The 13,481-nt window shown below is 38.8% G+C and overlaps 1 long non-coding RNA gene across 1 annotated transcript; it reads left to right on the top strand.

Annotated features, from left to right (window-relative positions):
* The first annotated feature begins 1,086 nt into the window (after positions 1 to 1,086).
* Positions 1,087 to 10,106, top strand: LOC116183213 (uncharacterized). The gene is made up of 5 exons (XR_004147764.2): positions 1,087 to 1,162; positions 4,340 to 4,454; positions 6,315 to 6,492; positions 7,617 to 7,844; positions 10,036 to 10,106. It is a non-coding gene; the product is annotated as an uncharacterized LOC116183213 (long non-coding RNA).
* Positions 10,107 to 13,481: the final 3,375 nt, after the last annotated feature.

The raw sequence follows: 13,481 nt of genomic DNA, 5'->3' as shown, positions 1-13,481 counted from the left end.
TGTGGCTTACCACAAACTCCTGTGCAGATACTGTCTTTAATATATTTCTGGTTAAGGTTTTTTTTTTTTCCTTTAGTTGCAATAAGAAAATCAAAGTATGCCTAATCTAGATGGAATACATTTCATGGGTTTGTGGTTTTATTCAGGATAGAAACTTGTGTTGTATTTTTTCATGGTTGAACTCAGCATTCTGATTTAAGGAGGTTTTTTTGTCAGACATAAAATCCTTCACCTTTGCCCAGATTCTGCTACATGTTGTTCAGCTCAGGATGATCTATTTCCTTTTGAAAGACAAGAGTTGATCCCTCTGATGTTCCCTATAAAAATCATTCTTTTCAAGGGTAACAAATTAATTTTTTATATTTATTACTTCTTAAACTAAAGGATAAAATACAGAAAAATATCAGAGACATAAGGATTAATTTCTGCAAATTTTACAGGCAAAATGCCAAATAATTTAAAAAACAGCTGAATGTCATTTTGCTGGAATTCCCTATTAACCCTATAAATAATGGAGGCAAAAAGAAAAATATTAAACTTCAGTTTCAAACATGACTCTTCAGGAAATGGTGTAAAATTTCAAGGAATTTGAAGGCTCTTAATAAATGTTAAAACTAGTAAATTTTCTACTTGGCATAAAGTCTATGGATGATTTAGTGGTTATCTGAGTAATATTTATAGATTTCTAGGTAAAGACACTGTTTTTGTTAGTTTCCGTAGCACAACAGTTTGTTCCTAAGGGACGTTTGGGAATTAAAATGTCACTATCAACAATTTTGCATCTGGGAATTACTGGAAAAAATACTGCCCAATAGCCTCTGATTGTTTAGAAACCTGTTTCTCACTCTCCTTCCAGCTCCAGCCAAAGGGAGAACTCCAGGGTGAGTTCTCCCTTTGGCAGCTGAGGCTGGCACAGCTCTCAGCAACACTCCCTGTTGCCAGTGTGTAAGTTACTCCTTTTTTCTTTGACAGGGGACCCTTGAACTGCACGCCAGAGAAGGGGAATTTAAAAGCATCCTTTTCCCTCTGTGCCATTTTCACAGTTGCATTCCTGGGAGACTGAAGTTTGGCCCTTGGGGCTGGAATGGAAGGTACCAAATCCACACCTGAGATCTCCGTCTGCATCGCTGTCCTCAGCAACTGCTCAGAGGCCCACCAGAAGGTAGGAAGTGGTCAGGTAACCACACATCAAGGTCATTTCCACTCAATCACATATTTATACTGAATAAGGGGGACACAGTTCTTTCCCTGAAGCTGTTATTTAAGTAGCTGGCATTATGTGATGCTGTTGGTGAGTATGAAAATAAACCAGATCAAAGGGAGTGGGGGGTTGTGGCTATTTTCTGGCAGTGGATGCTTGAACTTTGAAATATAGGCAAAACCGGTTCCACATCAGTAGCTAAGGGGAAAAAAAATGCCCTTCATTATGTTAACAAAAACAGGGGTTTACATGTGCATATATGCCAAATTCATTAGGCAGGTAATGAAGCATTTGCACAAATGTAATTACAAACAGCAATTCTGACAGTTCATAACACTGCATTAATAATCACTACAATTAGTTCTGATGATGGAAGCAATTTACAGCACGTCACATGTATAAATAATGGTGCATTTCCTGAATGTGTCATTATTATGTATTAAGGATGCCACCTTGTTGTGACTTTCTCAGTAATGTTCCCCTTGAGTCAAAGTTAAGGATAGGAGAGTGATTTTTTTTCTGAGCTACAGAATATTTCATACTTGTATAATTTTAATACTGAGTTGAGGTCATCTGTGTAAGTTCTGCATGTGAAAATGTGAAATGTCTAAATAAAAGGCAGTAATTATTTATTACTGAATGATATAGGATATGATTGAATAGATTCTCCCATTTTAATAATTTAAATAATTTTCAGAGATATTTATAAAGAAATAAAAGAGACAGAAGTGTCACCCCTTGATGATATGGTTTTGTCCATATCTCCCAGCTTGTATTTGCTCTGAGAAATTAATTTTTTGTCTTCACAGCCCTGCTAGCCTTTATTTAGTTAGTAGGACATCAAGCTGTTTTCCCTTTTTGTGGTACTTGGTGTCATAGTGAAATAATTCCTTAATTTTATTATGATGATTTAATAATGCTTCCCATTTAGAAAACAAGTCTATGAAATCAGCTTATTCCAACCCTTAATTTTCTTTGCTAATAAATCTTGCTGCTTTAAGCTGTTCTTTTCAAACCACAATTCATAAGCTGGATAATTCATTTTGCTAATTAATGAGAGGGAGTATTCTGATGGCAGGGAGTACCAGGAAGGTCTGTAAGAGCAAGAATTATTTCTTCTCTCCTCTTGGTAATATTGCTTATTGGCCTTTCTCATTGTACTGCTTAGTGATTCATTACCCTGTGGTTTCATAAGGATTTTTTTAAACGTAGATATTGGAGAGAGAAATAAGAAAACTGTTTTTTTTTTAATGTCAGTTCCTATGTATATATGCATGTCTATGACCTTGTGCATGTATAAAAATATCATATGTATATTATTTATTGTCCTTTGGGAAGAACTTCCTGAAGACAATTAAGCATTGACCAGAAAGCATAAACTGGGCAACTTGAGCTAGCTCATCAGCTAGTGGAAATTGCCATTACTTTGTTATAACTTCCACTAATTTATAGTGTTTTCCCAAGAATATTTAATCTTGTATGTCTGTTTTTCCTGCTGCTAAGACAAAATCCAGCACACCAATCTGCAATAGTTGAGGTGTCTTCATGTGAAGTACAGTGGTCCTTCCTCATTGTCCCACTCTTGCCTTGCACCTTCTGATCCCCACACATCTGTTCAAGGAGTTGTCACCAGATTGTTGTGGGGGGAAGTAGATTCTGTCCTCTCCATTATCCACCCACCCAGCAACAGCTCTGTGGGTTTTTTAGGTAGAACAGACCAGTTTTGTATAGAGTACAATGGCAATTATGTGAACCTGACAGCCCAAAATATTTCTAATGCAAACTCCGCAGCTTTCTCACACTCACAAAAATGTCCCTTTTATATCACCAGCTTTGATTATCCCAGTATAATCAATGTCCCAGAAGTGTGCAGCTGAATGAGCTTGTACTGCATTAGAATATTGATATACTCTTCCAAAAGACAAAGGAAAAAGCAATTTCTTGAGATAAATATATATGAAATAAGAAAAACATTAAATGAGATTTTGTTGCCGAGAAAGAGAAAAGCAGGTTTATTCTGACTGCAAGAACATTCCATTCTATATCCAAGTTGCTGGCATTTTTCACAGGGATTCTCTGTTCAGGCCTCTCCTCACAAGCATGCAGCCCTGCATATTATAGTCCAGTGGCTTTTTTTAAATTGGGGTTTTTTTTCATTTTCTTTGAACCAGTTTAAAATAAAGATGGATTAGTATTTCACATAATCAAATTGCTGCATACAAGTGTATGTAGCAAGCAGGCTGGAATAGCTGCAGCTATTTTACTTGTTCGGTTCTGTCACATCATGTAATATTTAAAGCCTATAATTAAGTTTTTACTTGAATTGTTGGGAGGCAAATACTGCCCCCAAGGGCGTAAAGGTTCCTGTCTGCAAAGGTTTCATCACAAACTGGCATATTTTGCAAACCAAAGGGGAGCAAAAAGAAGTTTCAAATGCTGTGAAGCCAATTAAAAGAGAAAGACAGTGGTTCCTTGAATAAAATGTTTTGCCACCCTTAACCACATGCTTTCTCTGTGGCATTATGACTAGAATTCTACAATAAACTTAATGCTTATATGATGGGGCAGTAATGGGATTAATATTAATTCAATTTTTACCAAAGTTCTTGAATACTTCCCTATTTCAAATAATGTAGAATTTCAGTAAGTAAACGTTCCCTAGTGAGGAGATATAAAAGACTGCAATCAGATACAAGTTTTTTGTTTCCTCTCCAAGAAAGGCACAGTAGGTTACCTTCCTGTTACTCATGAGGGTTATGTTTTTAAAGATCTTGTTCACAAAGTTACGTTCTCATGTGGTGTTTTGAAAATTTGGTTTTCTCTAAAGTTTTTTTATAAGGGCTAAGGTAGGAAACATAAAGCTTGGATAATGCATTTTACACCATTGCTGAATTCTAGTCACAGATTTGCTATTTTTGCTCATATACCTCTCACTGGATTGAAATAAAAGAAATCTGATTTTAATGTTATTTGCTGAAAAAATCCAAACCCAGCAGTGCAAATGTATAATCATGAAGCTTTCTGAGAGGAAGTAGTTGGATTTCTTTTTTGTCTCTTAACGATGTTTATTCAGAACAGCTTTGGTTTTTCCTTTAAGCAGCTGTCTTGTTTTATTCAATGATGCATTCTGTTCCTCAGGTGATTCCACAGGAGGAACGTCCTTGGTGAGATCATGTAAGGTGGCCACATCATGGGTGCCTGGTACTGCAGGCTCTGCTGAATCTGTCTGCAAGATTTCCTCAGCCCAGCCCTGGTGAGAACTTTCCTATGTGCCTAAAGCTCTGGAACACAGTATGTTTAACCTAAGGGAAAGAGAAGACCACACACTTTCTCATCCATCCTGTAGCAAGGTCTTGTCTGGCTGTGGGGGGAAAAAAATTGCTGATAATTTATCATGAGCAGATTTTGGCTGAAAGGGTTTCGGAGTTGGCATACTGCTTGTTTACTTTTGCAAGTACCATTAATTGGTAACTTGAATTCTGTACTTTGTAACACTGCTTGTATAGTGAGCTTAATGGTATCAGATAGACTTAGGTCTCCATTTTCCTAGGAAAACTATTTTAAGGTGCTTCCATTTAGAAAGTTTTAGGTAGGCATGGGAAGGTATCTTTTATGGAACTGCTCTTTAACCAATGTAACCGATAGACTCACCAGTTTCAGCAGTCCAGAATGGCACCATCCTCAGAACTTACACTTACTCTTTGCACATTTTCTTCTTCAGAAAATAGTGGAAATGTTATACACTTCCTTGCACCTCATTCTTTTTAAAATAGAGAAAATAGCTTGTAAGACTGTTTTCAATTTTCCACTACCTTCTCACACATCGGTTTCTGTAGCTTTGTCAGGTTATCACCAGCTGACATATACTGAATTATTCAAATTTCATTGTTGAGTTTTCATCCTGGACAGCAGTGTATGTGGAACATCCATGACTCCAAAGGGCCAGATTGCCAAAGTTGCTTCTAATCAGCAGCAAATGCTAAAATTTTTGAGGCTACAAAAAGAAAATGTTGCTTTAACTTTAGTTCCAAGAAATTCTGCATGGAAACTGCAAAATCTCATATAAGCAGTTATAACAAATGTGGATGTTTATACAGGGGCATGTGTATGTATTTACACACATATATAATATAGGTATATACGATATGTATCATATATATGTATTTTTTAATATGTATATAAATATTAAAAAACTGTCTGCTTCTCCTTAGCTGCTGAAGAAGCCACTTTAGAGAACTGACTCTATACAATTTGCTAAAAACAACCAAGAGATTTTTCAAGTGTCCTTTCCAAAATTGTTATTTTTCATTGTCCAAAGGTAAAAATGCTCATTTATGAGGAAAAAAAATTAAAATTGCCATGTTAGGTGTGAGCAGGCCATTTGTGGAGCCGAGCTAAGCTGGGAAAAGTGCCCCCTTCACCCCTGGCAGTGGGTGGAATCTTGCCTTTCGGCTGTGAACCAGAGGAGCGGCTGGTGTCTCCTTGGTCCCGAAGAAGCAGGATTTCATATGTCAAAGAGCCACACTCAGATGAAGGCAATTGGAAGTAACTGCTCAGAAGAAGATGCCCAAGAGTAAGTTGCCATGGAGATGGAAAGGCTAAACACCACTGTACTCCTGACCTCGAAAGAGGCTGATTTCTCCACATGACAGCTGAGGTCGTGGGGGCATGGTGGGAAGCTCACCCTGCTGGCTCCAGCTCTGCCTCTAGCCTATGGATAAGTAAAGAATTACTGCTTTACTACTTTAGGTAGTCCATTAACCTTCACAAGGCTGAACTTTAATTCAAATAATTGCAAAATAAGTATAGGTGGTGAAACCTGAACAGAATCACTGCTATTTCTATGGCCTTTGGAAAGTTTAGGGACCCAACCCTTAGCGTGGATCCACTGGTATTTTAAACAGTGAGGTATCTTTCTTAGCTTCTTGCTGTAATTAAAAAAAGTTAAAGCCCAGAATTACCAGCAAAACCAGAAAATCATTCAGTGACTGGCAGCCAATGAATGGATGGTCCTTCATTGGTGGTGGGGCTTTGTGTTCCCTGGGGAGGTTACCTTCTCTTTTTAACTTCTTGCTTTATGATGAGTTCTTTTAGCTATAAATTCATTTCACAGGGTCCATTAGAATTACCCACCATGTGTCAGCTTTGATAGACCTCACCCAGGAACAATCATAAAGAGAGAAGTGTGGCAAGCTCCTGCTTCATATCCCAGTAACCCACAGCCTCCCTCTGTGCACATGACTCCCACAGACACAGTAAAACCTGATTTAAGTGCCAGCAGAGAGAGACTGGTAAGTACAGATTGTCTGACAGAATTGATCTTCCACTCGAGGTAAATAACAGGGCTTTTTTCAAAACCTCAGCACTACTTCAAAGTGGCTATATCTTAAGATACAGCTTATTGTGGGTGAGGTTAGTGGTGCAAGTTCAGGCACAGGTAAATGGCTGGTTGCAGAACCAAAATTACTTCAGAAATAAGTGCTTACTGGTGTTATTTTGAGCAGTAGCTTGTTGTAGACTGTTCTAAATGCCAGAAGCTGTTAAATGTTATTGTGATTTTGTGAAGTGGACCCTGCATTAGGAAGAAATAGCTTTTGTGAAAAGTACCACTTAGAGCTAGAAATATTTTTCAGCAAAAACAACTTCAAGCCTTTTTTAAATTGCAGACAGCTCTATGACAATAAGTTCAGAGAAATTATTTGAATTCAGTGAAGTTCTTACAGCACAGGAGATGGGGAAGTCTAGAAAAATAAATGTGATGGCTACAGCTTTCATTCTTATTTTATTTATTACTTTTTATTTTATTTAGGAGGTCAGCCCACTGTGAGTACATCTCATCAAAGTCCTGTCTACATAAATCTTGATCTGTTCCAAAGTCCCAAGTCTTATCTTAAATATCCTGACAGAGTTAGGGTCTTCCTGCTCTATAGGAACAGTGCAGTTAATAGTACTTGGCTCAATACTGAGCTGATTGAGACCTTAATTTTTAATCCTATTAAAATTATCAGCACAGTGTCTATCTCACTGAGGCCAAAGCAGCAGTAAAAAACCCCATACAATACTCCTGTACTTGGAGAGATGCAATGGAGTAGCAAAATGGCATAAGACTCCTTGCTTGGCTGCTGAGGTGATGCAGACTTGCAGTACTTAAAATACACTTGCCTCAGTAGTGACATTCCTTAAAATAAATGCAAAGCTTCCTCATGAAGTAAGAATCAACCCCACAGAAAATGGAAGTGTCTGGAAATTATGCAAATAGTAACTATGCTGGGAATACTTTGATAACCTTGCTCCATTGTATCAGAATATGCAGCTGTCATGTCTACAGATATCAAATTTCTGAAACTTTGTAGCTACAGGAGAATGTTTCCTGGTGTCAGCATTGCCAATAATATTTTTTTTTTTTTTCCGACAGCTTGAAGCGGAACTTGGCACCATGTTTCTTGGCCTCTCCAAATCTGGATTACAATAGATACCATAAATACATAGATTAAATGCTTTCATCTGAAAGCCCTGATAAATGGACTGCACCATATGCTGAGATGGGATTCTTGACAACATCAGATAATCTCTTCAAAACTCCTTTGGAAAAGCAACCCATATATATATGGGAGAGGGACCAGGCTAGTCTGCAGTGAAAGAGGTGAAGTTCTTCATCCAGTGTGTTGTCAGTTCTTTTAACAACAGGTGGAATACACATCTTACTGTGTTATTTCAGCAATAGGCTGGGGGTGGGGAAAGGCATCAAATTAGAAAAGATCAGATGAGTGCTAATTATTATGATAATGCACCAGCCTGGCCCAGAGGTAATGCACTCGGAAGACATTTAGACAAATTTCTTTTTCACATTGAATTTATTGTGGGGTAGGAAACAAGGTATGGATCTATCTCACTTTTTTGTTGTTGTTGGTTGTTTTTTGTATTATTTTTATAAACAAGTACAGCAAAAAATACCTTACTGGAAAAAAGGTGTGGTTGGTTAAATTGGTCAGTCTAGTCTTGACCTCTGTCTTTTGTTCCCATCTCCTGCAAGATAAAACTCCTTAAGGTAGCTTTTTTCTGTTGCATTCACAGCACAGCGTGGCAGTGGTGTGCAGGTTTTGTTTTCCATGCCAGGAAAAGCAGCCCAAGCACAGGCTCTCCCACTGCTTCCCTTCCTGGGAACTTGATCTGAGCAGGAGCCTTGTGGCTGCTCCAAGATTTCCTTTGCAAGCAGTAAAGGAAGAGGAGGTTTTTCAGGGACTTATAGTTTTTGGGTGGTCTGAAGAGGTGAACCCTGGCCAAGGAGGATGTCTGACCATTAGGATGCCTCAGCACCTCACCACAGAATCTGGAGTCTAGCAGAACAATAATATCTGATAAACTATCAGATGCTGAGTTAAATGGACCAACTCTAATACCAGGATAAGCACTGTCACTTAATATGGACTTGACTGGGATATTGAAGTTCTGTTCATAGCCAAGATATGTCAGACACACAGATACATTAGATTAGCCAAACTCCTCCCAGAACAATTTAAAAGGATGGTTTTTAAGCATGGAACATCACAGGTGCTTAAGAGATTAAATTAATAAAGGAGCAGGGAAGGCAAATATAATCACAAATCTCAGCTAGTTCTGTTTTCAGATTTTACCATCTTTTGCATCTTCCTTTCCAAGTGTAGATCTGAGAAACTATGTCCAGATGCCCCAAAGCCTGGTATATGATGAGACTGAGCCTTATCTGGTTCCTTATCCTTACCAAAGTTAATTAAAGTCCCTTGTGACTGTCACTCTAGTTCTGCATTTCTCCATCCCTTTTTTTCCTCTTATCACTATCAGATCATGGAGGTTTTGCAGGACGAAATGTGACAGCTCTGCATGCAAGTAGCCAAACACTGCTTCATCTCCTGGGGGGAGCTTGTGCTTTTCATGCTCAGTCCCCATCCACTTTGGGGAGTCTGGACTATAACATATGGCATTCATCATTAAGTCTGCCAAAGCTAGGGCTGAAACAGAGGCTGAGCTGCATTAATGCTGTAATTTCAATTCCTGCTCATTAGCACTGTTATGAATTGTTCTTCATTTATGTTCTGTCTCAGTTCCAGAGCAAGCCTGCAGGGAGAGAGGCTCTTTTTGGGGGTGAGGCATGTCTGTGCCTGTGCTATGTTTTGCCTAATGCCTGAGACAGCAAGGACTGTGGGTGGTGGAGGGGGTGATGGATAGTAAATCACTAGGTACTAGAGAAACACAAACTACTGATCACACTTAACTGAAAATCAAGACAATTCCAGGGTGTATCCTAGTAACAGCAGTCATCCCAAGTCCAGGACAATGCATTAGTAGGCTTCAAGGGTCAATGTTACCTGAAAATGTAAAGCTGAATAGAAGCTTCTAAGTGTTAATTGGCTTGCAGTCATTCCTCTCAATACTGTTGCCAAGAAGACAGTAAAGGTGATGGAGAGAGCATCTCTGCTTTTATCTAAGAAAATGAGATATTTGTGCTCTTCTGAAGAAATCAGACTTGAAAGTAGACGACTCAGAAAGATTTGATTTGCTGGGATTTCTATTGCTCTGTTGTATTGTCCTGAACAGGTTAAGAATGTCCTGAGTGATATTCTGGAAATGCTTCCTGAGAAGCTTAACATAGCAGAAATAATGCAGGAAGACTTTTGCCTGGAGACCCTATTCTCTTGGTTGCCTCAAAGTGTAAGGTGATGGACCTTTTCCTTTCAGAGATCTATAGGTCTTTAAAACAGCTAGACTGTAAAGCAAATTACTTATTTCATGGCTTTTTGTGGCTTTTTGGAAATGAAAGAATAGTTATTATGTACGCTTTTTATTTTTCTCCGAAGGGGGAGCTGATACTTTCTTCTCACGTGGAAGTGCTGCTATATACACTCTTCTGTGATGCTGTGCCAGGCACATGGACTAAGCCAGCATATCCATCCACAGCTTTGTCCACTGGTAAGTACCCCACAGTGGCAGGGTTTAGCTGCTATGCAGAGCTAGTCCAGTGATTTAAGCCCAGCAGCTTTGTTCCATTCATATTTCTTCCAAATTCTGTCCTAATGAAAGTCAGTTTTTCCCTTGAAGTGGGTTTTGTAGAAACATCAAGCACTTTGCTAAAGTGAAGGCTTTGTCCCAAGTACCAGGCGTGTTTAGCATCTTGTGGGATTCCATTCTGTTAGCCTGCCACCAGCAGTGGTTAGACAGGGATGAAACAGGCATTGTTTCTGGAAATTCTTCGGATACATTATGGCAATGTATGCTGCATTATGCCATTATTCAGAGCCTCTGTCAGAATCCTTCATGTTCCTGATTTGCACTTTGCTCTGGCTTATTGGAAGTTTAACTATGAAATTTAAATACCAATGAAGATGGTATCAGACAATTTGCATCCTTAAGAAGCCATTAGCTGTTAGCAAATTCTGGCAGCTTCTCACTGTGATGCTCATTTCTCCCCAAAACAGAAGATTTAACAGGACTGAGCATACTCACATTCTCTGCTGCCAGCAACCCATCCATCCCATGCTGCTCACCTTCTACAACTGATTTCAGACATACTTACATGAGGGAAACAAATTCCACTGAACCAATCACCTTAGATTTATGTAAGCTTATACTTTCTGGTGACTTCAGCAATATACTTTCTCTGTAGACAAAACTACTCTTTACAATTGAAATCTGTAGTTTATTTTGTCTAAAAAAGCAGTTCACATACAGTCAAGGCAGGAGCTAGTGATGCTTCTCTTTCAGGGCTACTGATTTTCTCATGAGGTGCTGAGAACTTGACATCTGGACACACTACGTTGTGCTGCCAGCAGTGGTGAGGCTTTCTGGCATGTTCCATCCTCAGTGCTTTCTGACAGGTCAGCAGTGATGGATGTAGGCTACCAAGCATATGGTTTCAATGTCAGACTTTTCTCTTTAACTACTGGTGTTAGCTATGTTTGTGATGCTGTTTGGAGAGTTAATCACAGCTAAAATAAAAATATTAAAATCAGTGGAACATTAGAATAATCCTTTCCTGAATGCAGACGGAACAATCCAAACTTGTCTTCAGGCTACTCAGTAGTGTGAAGACAAAGTAGCTAAGGAAACAAGAGCTTGAATTTTATAGTTTAAGAAAGGTTTAAGAGGGCAAGTTTTTCTGCCATTGTTATTTAAATAATTCAGTGCATATATCACAGTACCATTCTGTTTTCTTCTCTAAAAGTTATGAGGCTAAGGAGAAAAATAAATCAAGTCTCCCAATCCTCTTTGTGTAGTTGTTGCCACAGTAGGGGATGGAAAACTTTCAGCAGTGTAGTGAGTAACTAGTACATCTCATTTCTTGTCACAATCACAGCATATTAGCTGTTGATTAGAGCATGGTGCTAGTAACACCAAGGCTTGTGAGTTCAATCTCCGTATGGATCACTCAATTAGGAGTTGGACTCAATGATTCTTGCTGGTCCCTTCCCTCAGAATATTCTGTGAATCTGTGAATGTGTGTTTGTATTTATTCTGAATAACACAGGAGTCCGTGGTAACAACATAGCTCAAATTCTGCATGGGTCACTAATGGCATTGAGCTAAATGCTTCACTTGGCTAGCAGAAAGGTCACCAGGAGCTCCTCACAGGACACTGGCTGGGCTGCCATCATTCTCTGGAGAAGGGCAGACCCCACAGTCTGAGGCTTGAGCATGATGGCCCAAGAGGATGGCAGTTCTGACATCAAAATTACTGTTGGATATAGAATTATTGAAAGCAGTTTTGTTTTGTTTTTTTTTTTTTTTTTTAAGACGTAATGTAGAACAGGAACTGGCCTTTGGATAAGGTGTGCTTGACTGCAGGCGTTACCAAAAATATCAAGGAGTATGACCACCCAGCAAGGGAAGGAGTCTGTATCTGTATGCCTTCCATGCAAGGTAAGAATAAACTTAAATTGCTTGATCTCCTAGTTCAGGGACTCTATTAGGCAGTGAAGCTGCATCAAGAGTTGGACTAAAGCGTTGTGACCCTAAGAACAGCACCAAGAAGCTTAGGCATGGTGCTAGATTGTTGACATTTGTCACTGTGGCTTTAAATTTCATACCAGCTTGGTGTTCTAATCATTAAACATACTTCCTGCATTTAAATAACTGTTAAGTATGTCTGAACAAGGTCTGCATTCTAGTAAAGCAGCAGCTCTAATTCAACTGAGGTTCAGAAGCTTAAGGACTATTCCAGAAACTATAGATTTCACGAAAATGAGCTTCTAGAAATTTTTTGCAGCTCTCAAGAGGTGCAGAGTAGGATTAGCAGTTAGCACATGTTGGCAACCTGGATCAAGTAATCTACACAACTCTAATTAAAAAAAAAATACAACCTCACCCCCACAAGAAACAACCAACCTACCCAACAAAACCCCTAAACCCACAAACAAACATAAAACCCCACAAAAATTGTCTGTGTATTGTTCTTTTTCTCCTATTTTGACTGAAAGTTCTAAATAAACAGATATAGAGAATTATGAATGTTTTATTTGCTGGGTCATAATGCTTACAAAGCTTTTGGGGAGACATACCAAGAATAAAGGGAAGTACTTGAGAACATCTGTATTGTGGGCCCCTTCCAACTCAGAATACTCAGTGATTCTGTGATTAGCATAAGGTATAATTAGGTTGGCAAAGTGTAAGAATTAAAAGAGATTTTTTCATCTGGACTTTTAAGCAGTTATTGCAGTAGCTGTAATAGGGTTGCAGGCTGTCCCTGAATGCAAGCCATGTTCACCTTTTGAGATGCAACTCTTCTTTTAACGACCTTCACATGATAAACATCCTATTTTGTTCTTTTGAATCTGTATCTTCCTGAAACTGAAGCATCTAGTTCAGGAACAATTCAGGCCTGCTGGTAACATGAGATTTTAGTTTTAACTGAGAAAAGCTGTCAACAAAGCTACAGCTCATTAGAGAAAGGTGAGTGACTCCCAGTGGCAACTAGAGAAAGACCACTGTTATTCATATTCTTCACCGGACCCGAATTTAATAAAAAGAAAGCCACTCTTTTGGAAAGGAGGTGCTACTACAGCAAGTAACCCCAAGAGGAAAGTTAGGGTGGGGGAATGGAGCAATGGCAAGAATGTCATTTGAATGTTGCTTTTTGAATTGGGGCATCAACATCTGTAAGTCCAAGGGCAGTACACTTCATTCGTCCTCTGGAGATGAGGAAAGTATCAAGAACGTTGTGAGTGCAGTTTGGGGTTGTGTTGGTGTTTATATAAATAAAATTTCCTATCACTGCAGTCTCTGCTTTTAGTAAAAGGACATGTTAATG

This window comes from Lonchura striata, chromosome 1 (genome assembly GCF_046129695.1).
Source record: "Lonchura striata isolate bLonStr1 chromosome 1, bLonStr1.mat, whole genome shotgun sequence".
In the NCBI taxonomy this organism is placed as follows: domain Eukaryota; kingdom Metazoa; phylum Chordata; class Aves; order Passeriformes; family Estrildidae; genus Lonchura; species Lonchura striata.
This window is presented reverse-complemented; position numbering and strand designations above follow the sequence as displayed.